Here is a 7442-nt window from a genome sequence, read left to right on the forward strand (position 1 = left end):
TAGCCCCCTGAATTGAAAGGCATAACCATATGTTAATTCAGGAGGCTCCAGGAAAAATTAACCAGGATATCTTAATACGTAAAAACTCAGGTCCAATGTATACATTACTGCCATATCCCACTCTTGACTCTGACACAGACATACCTTGCAGTCAAGGTTCCAAGGTACAGCCTTAAAGTGGCAATTATGCAGTTCTCCTGGAATGCTTGATTATTTCCAGGCCAACATTAATATTTAAGTTTTTGTGTGTGTGCGTGTGTGTGTGCTATTGCCATGAAATTAAACTACACAGCACAAGTGACCTGCATGATTACTGCTATGAAGTGATGCGCCAACCATACAGAACCGTGTTGCTCTGTTCATATCAGGAGTTGGGAACTTGTGGTCCTTCAAATGTTGCTGGACTAGTCACTAGATAGAACACCTTTAAACCTTGACCATTGGCCAGGCTATCTGAAGTTGATAGGAGATGGAGTCCAATAACATCTGGAGGGTTTTCCAAAGGAGTCTGAACTATTTAGCATGGATTTCAAAGGGTTGCATTCAGATATACTTAGACACAGTTCCAGCTTATGTTAGTCATGACTCAATCTTTATATGGGTTTGAGTGTGAGGGCTCTCACTCAGGGTTGTATCCAATGCCAGTCCCAATCAGAGTAGACCTATTGAAATGAATGAACGTATGTTAGTTAGGTTCATTAACACCAATGGGTCTATTCACACACAAACAGCTTTATTGTGGCCCATAGACCCCAAATATACAGTGCAGTGATGGTCAATGGGTCTACTCTGAATAGGACTAACATGGAATAAATCCCTAGCCTGGATCCAACTGGATTGGTTGTTGTTGCTGCTGCTATTAATAATTGTTGTTTAGTGATTTATTATGAGGCGTTGTGTTTCTGTTTTAAGCAATCCAACTCCCCCTCCCCAATTTTAGGTACAGTGGTACCTTGAGTTACAAACACCACAGGTTACAAACTCCACTAACCTGGAAGAGTTATCTCGAGTTGAGAAATTTGCCCCAGGATGAGAATGGAAATCATGTGCTGGCAGTGTAGAGGCAGCAAGAGGCCCCATTAGCGAAAGCACACCTCTAGTTAAGAACAGTTTCAGGTTAAGAACTGACCTTGGAACGAATTAAGTTCATAACTAGAGGTACCACTGTATTTGATTTTGTCGTAAACTGCCCTGTGGCTTAGGCAAATGGTGCTATACAAATAAACAAAACAGATAATAAACCCAGTGCAATATATTTTCACATCTGAGTGGTTCAGTCCTATGGACCAGCTTGCACTACACAGCAATGCATCCTTTCAAATTAGGATATGTGATCCTACACCTGAGGAACAGCATAGGGTAATATCCTTGTGTTCTGCTTCCCAAGAAATACCTGTTACTTCCTTTCTTAAAAGAAATGGTGGAGACCAAACATGTAGACAGGGTGCAATTCAAAGGGTCAGCAGAGGCCCTGTTCCTACCTTCTCAGTCCTGAGAGGAATGTTCTGAACGAAAGCAAGTAATGCAATATTGCTTCTCGTTTTAAGCAAATATGTAGCCATTTTAGGATCTAACCTCCATCTGAGATGTAGAAAGAGCTGTCTCCGTGCCTGCTAGAGTAATTGGAGCTTGTAACTTTTCAGATAACTGATCTTTTGCTTTTCCTGTTGCATTCCTTGCTTTCTGCTACCAGGGAAACACTTTTTCCAGACATGGATGAGCAGTCTGCTTAATGGGCCGTCGGGTTCTTTTAAATATAAGACCATGACAAGAGCCCTGATGGATCACACTGAAGGCCTATCTAGTCCATCATCTTTGGTCCCACACTGGACAATCAAATGCTTGCAGGAAGCCCACATGCAGGGCAGGAGCACAATAGCAGTATCCCAGGCAAACATTGGGGGGGGGTGAAGCAGGGCTGGTGCAGAGTGTGGCCTTGGGAGAGTTCTGACAGAAAGTGTCATGAACCTGGAGTATCCTTCTTCAGGAAACGAGGTTGAGGACTGTGAACTAAAAGGGGTCCTGTCCCAGGAGCACTTCCACCAAACAATCCTGTAGGCCCAAGGATGTCCACAAAGTCAGAAGACTTCATTGCAAAAGATTCAGAGAAACTAGAGCCCCCATCCCCCAAATCTGTCATGGTACGATGCAACTGAAGCCGAATGGGCCCCTTTAATGGAAGAACCATCTTCCAGTGCAGGCGGGGATTGCATTTGGGAGTCAGTTGTTGTTGTTAATACTTTATATGCCAACCATCTGATTGGGTTGCCCCAGCCACTGTGGGCAGCTTCCAGCAAATTATAAAACCACAGTAAAACATCAAACATTAAAAACTTCCCTATACAGGGCTGCCTATATAGGACTCTGTCTCTCTTCATTTGTTGCTGAAGCAATGCCAGAGCTCTGCATCGCTAGAGCCTGAGGCTGGCCACAGAGCAGGACAGTGAGGCCTGGGGAGCAAAATTTGGCCCCTGGAGCTGAGGTTCCCTGCCCCACCGACACCCTTGCTCATTGACCAATATGAACTATGAGCATTAAGGCTCCAATTCTAAGATGGAGGGAAAGGACAACCAAAAGAAGTTCATCTGCCTGATCCAGTCCTTTGCCAGGCTTCTGCTGGCGGGGCATTGTGCTCTTCCATCCTTTCCCAGAAGTTGGTTCATTATCATCTGATTTTACTCTGATTGAAAATGGTACAGTTTTCTCCCCAGTTGGGGTGTATGTGCTGGGGGACTGATGTGGCCTAGGACATTTCCTTCCCCCACTGCAGACTGCCCTATCCTGACCAGGGCCGGATTTAGATTTGATGAGGACCTAAGCTACTGAAGGTAATGGGACTCTTTATATGTCCAGCTGTCCTTTGTCAACAATAAATGGTTGCTGTTTTTTTGTGTTGAATATATGCTAATTTATGGACCTAATAAGTATCTAAAGCCATTTGCACATAACAAAATATGTATTTTATCAAAGTAATTTGCTTTTTATCTTATATTTTGGAAATGTACATCCAGTGGTTTTTTCCCCTTTAATTTTTTGGGGGGGCCTCAAGAGAGTGGGGCCCTAAACTATAGCTTGTTTAGCTTATACATAAATCCGACACTGATCCTGACACAGGAGCTCTGATGTTAGAAGTGAAGTAGCCCAAGAAGTTTCCATGGCAGCGGGGAATGCAATATAAAATCTGCCTCTTTGAAATCAGAGCTCTTTTTCCATGCCATCAGAAAGGAAGAGCCAATGCTTCCTATGGCCCTGGGTCATCCTTCAAGGAACCACAGGACTGCATGTCCAAAGAGCTAAAATTTTGAGGAAAAACTGTTCGGAAAATTTCATCAACACCCCACAAAACACCCCCCCCCCCAATTTGTTGCCCTTGAACAGTCATGGAGGATTTTTGGAGGCCATTTTTACCCAGGTCTAAATTGTTTACCACAAACTAACCCACTTACCTGAGAGTAAGCCCTATTAGACTTACTTCTGAGTAGACATGGTTAGGATTGCAGTTTGAATGCTTTAACACAACTCCAAGCCATAATCATAGCTGTCAACTCTTCCCTTTTTTTAAGGGAAATTCCCTTATTCTGAATAGGATTCCTCGCAAGAAAAGGGAAAAGTTGACAGCTATGGCCATAATTGTTCTGCACATGAAGGTGCCGGCTTTCAACCCCATGAGCATCCATATATTTTACTTCCCCTCCATAGATTAAATACTTCCATAAACCCATATCAGTGTTGCAGCAGCTTGTAAGGGCAAAATGGATATATTTATTTTTAGATGAAAAGCTTTCCAAATAGGAATTTAAAAATCGTTCAGATTAAGGAGATCCCTTAATGGTGACTGAGCCTGGCAATTGCTTCATTTTTTATTTTGTTTTCCTTTATTTTCAACCTCTCCAGTTGAGGCAACTGTATTCTGGTACAATAAAAAGTGTGACTGTGAAGCTGCATCTCAGTACCAGGTTTCATCCTGATGCAATTTGTTACTGCTGAGATATTAAAACCCCAAAGACTACATTAGCAACGGAAATGGTGATAAGACTTCCCTGTGTAGCATGACTAGTGCTTGCCACTATGTAAAAGTTTTTTTTTTAAGCAGCATAGTAAAACAGTTAATAAACAGTAAATCTGATGTTAATCACTTGGGCTTGTTTAATTAAGGAGTGACCTTGTGGTTACTAATTATTTCTGAAAGTGACTTTCCTCATAAAAGTGAGCGTTTAATCAGAGACTATATATTTGTGATCAACAGCAGTAAGCTGAATCTTTTGCCTCATTCCTCTGTTGTCCTTGTAATTTAAATATCCTGTTGTGTAAGTATAAAGACAGGAAGTGAGTTATACAAAACCTTACAATAACAGTATTAGGTTTCCAGTAAGCAGATGTGCTCCACTTGGTTTCTGGTTTTTTTCCCTCCCTTCCAGAGGTAGTATACATTTTGCAAATGCTACCGGGGATATTTCTCTTTTCTTTGTTAGGATTTTTTTTTTGTCTTAAAAAAAGAAAAATCTTCCAGTATCTGAAACACACAAATAGTTTCTAGATAATGACAAATTACATTGTCCCTTAATGCCAGGCTTTAATTATTTAGCTTCATGCTTTATTTGTTCCATGAAACCAAAAACTCCCTTTCAAGCAGACAAGAGGCTGGGTGGCAGAAAAATTCTTTTACCTATACAGCCTTTCATTGGCCAACGCTGTTTTTATGCAAATCCACATCACTGGCAGAACAGAGTTGGCAAAGATATTCTAAAAATTTCATGCATATCACAATTGGTTTTCCTGATGCAACTGCAACTGAATAATTTTCATCAACTCCGACTGCAACCTGCTCTTCTGCACAGGGTAAAAAAAAGAAAAGTTATGCTTCTTTCAGAGCCAGAGAAACAAACGCTGATGTGTATCAGCTTTACGCTGTTTATAATCTTCAAACATTTTGGCCTTTGAAGCATTTCTTCTCTTTCCCTATTTTTGTTGCTGGGGCTGCAGTAGTGACATTCAGATATATTTTTAATGCATCAAAACACTTTCACAATTATAATGGGCACTTATGATTGCAAAGTATACACAATCCATTCCCTGCCATTGAGGCCGGTAACAAAAGTAGAACACTATTTGTGAACCTATTTTCCTCTAATAAGATTATGGGTATGATTATCCTGTTCCCACTGTTCAGCCAAACCCAGCCAGTTTTGTCTGTGAATGCACAGAGGGGGTGTGGGTAATTGCACATACAATGCCTAAATCCTTGCTTCACTGATATAAATGAAGTTTTGTCACTGATTTCAGCACAGCCAGAGTTTTGCTATCTTTCCATTCAGCTGCCTGCATACCATAATGATAGTGAAACAAGAACAGGAAACAAATATCAGGCAGGAGGCATTCAAAACCAGCATAAGGTTGTTTTTCCACTGGCACCACAACAGTGTAAAAGGTCAGCCACATAGTGCTTTTCAAGGGATGGAACTGAACCTGATGCAAGTTATAATGCAATAGCTTGCATTATTTGTGCTGTGACTTCACCCAGTGCTAATCCAGCATTACTTAGAGTAACAGCTAAGCACGAGAGAGAGGACAATTACATCACCATCCTGCTGCCGTCAGTCACCCTTGCTGCCTGGCTGAAAATAAGCACCACCCCATATGATGTAAATATTCTGTGTAACTTGGCTCTGGGTACAAATAGCAAGAGGAGAGAAAACACATAAGTGTGCAGCAATGTAATTTATTAGTCCTAGCGCATTTCAGCAAACACCTTTGTCAGGACACAAAATACTCTGTATTAAGTCCAGAGTGATATGCTCAAATTATACATACATACATACATACATACATACATATATAAACCACACAACTAATGATGCATTTTAGTGCATGATTAACAATGAATAAGATGCATCACCAAATGGGTGGCCATTCTTTCCCTTGGATGCAAATCCTTTTGACTTTAACCAAACGAATGCATCTAGAACCAAAGGCTTGGATGTATTTCAGACCTCAGCTAACATTCAGCATAAACCCAGGACCTTATTTTGATTTACATGTCTTTTCATGTGACTAGATGCCAGCTTTAAAGCCTAATGAGCTTAGATAAAAGTCAGTGGGATGTCCTGTTGCAAAAAATCAGAAAATAATAAAAAAACCCACCAGTTTATTGCAGGGTTTTTTGTTTGTTTTTAAATAGCTGTGGTTGGGTTGCATTTATTTTGCTTGCTGACTTCCCTCAAAGGGAAGTTATAAAACAGTCACCTCTCCCATTGATTTGCCCTGGAGGATCTTGAAAACATAATTCTGATCACAATATTTCAGCATTTTCTCAGCTCAATACATGTGCAGCCAAAACACATCAAGGGGGGGGGGGAATCAATGGAAGTGTTAAGGTTTAAAACACATTTTCTTCCATCTTTACATCTGCTTAATTGCATCCTCCCTACCCCCTCACTCCCTGCAAGTCTTCTATGAGTTACATTTCCTGTTTTGCTGGAATCCGTCCCACATTTCACATCCCTCACCTTTAATTTAGCTGCAAATTGATTCAGTATCACATTTAACAGCCTTTGGGGTTTGCTGTACAAACTGTCCTGCTGCCTATTCATAGAACCTTATAATGGGACTAAGCTCCAGTTTATCCATGGAACTGTCAGGCTCTCAGGGAAATAATAGCTGTTGACAATTGTAGAGTTAAAATACAGGATTAATTATCAGCTTTTAATGTGCAAATAAGGCATTCAGCATTCTTCTTACCCACTTATTTAACACAAATGCAATGCTCAAACAGGTAGTCTGAGTTGATTCTTCAGTCAAAAACAGCTTGAGTGAGCCAGAACAGTCTTGAGATTTAAACAATCCCAGCTCTTGAATTTTACACACACACACACACACACACACACACACACACACACACACACCCTCTCTTTTTGTATGCAGCTTGCAGTATGCTGCATCTCACCCAGTCTCTTGTCTTCTTTTAGCAAATAGTGGGAGATTTCCTGAATCAAGGCTGCATAACGCCAACCTGGTTATGTAGGCAAGGTCCAGATTATGGGCGCTTCAACTTGGCAATTTATTTTGGATTTGGTAGCCCATATGCATGGGAAAAATTTTTGGCAGCATCCACACGAGGTCGTCCTCATCAAATGCCATCCCTTCTTCCCAGTATAATCTAGATTTATAATTTCCCTGGTGTTGTTTGTTTGTTTGTTTGCTGGAGAGGAGGGGAGGGACTTATTGGATTCTTTGTGTGGAAGAGAGCCAGTGTGTTGTACAGTGGTACCTCGGGTTACATACGCTTCAGGTTACATACGCTTCAGGTTACAGACTCCGCTAACCCAGAAATAGTGCTTCAGGTTAAGAACTTTGCTTCAGGATGAGAACAGAAATTGTGCTCCGGCTGCGCAGCAGCAGCAGCAGGAGGCCCCATTAGCTAAAGTGGTGCTTCAGGTTAAGAA

At 41.3% G+C, this 7442-nt stretch overlaps 1 long non-coding RNA gene across 1 annotated transcript; it reads right to left on the bottom strand.

Moving 5' to 3' along the window:
• Positions 1-4572: 4572 nt before the first annotated feature.
• LOC308480995 lies at positions 4573-5670 on the bottom strand. Its single transcript, XR_013988395.1, has 2 exons — positions 5577-5670; positions 4573-4830 (listed from the first exon to the last, which is right to left on the bottom strand). It is a non-coding gene; the product is annotated as an uncharacterized lncRNA (long non-coding RNA).
• Positions 5671-7442: the final 1772 nt, after the last annotated feature.

The sequence above is a fragment of the Podarcis pityusensis genome, assembly GCF_964106645.2.
Source record: "Podarcis pityusensis genome assembly, chromosome: 7".
Classification (NCBI taxonomy): Eukaryota; Metazoa; Chordata; class Lepidosauria; order Squamata; family Lacertidae; genus Podarcis; species Podarcis pityusensis.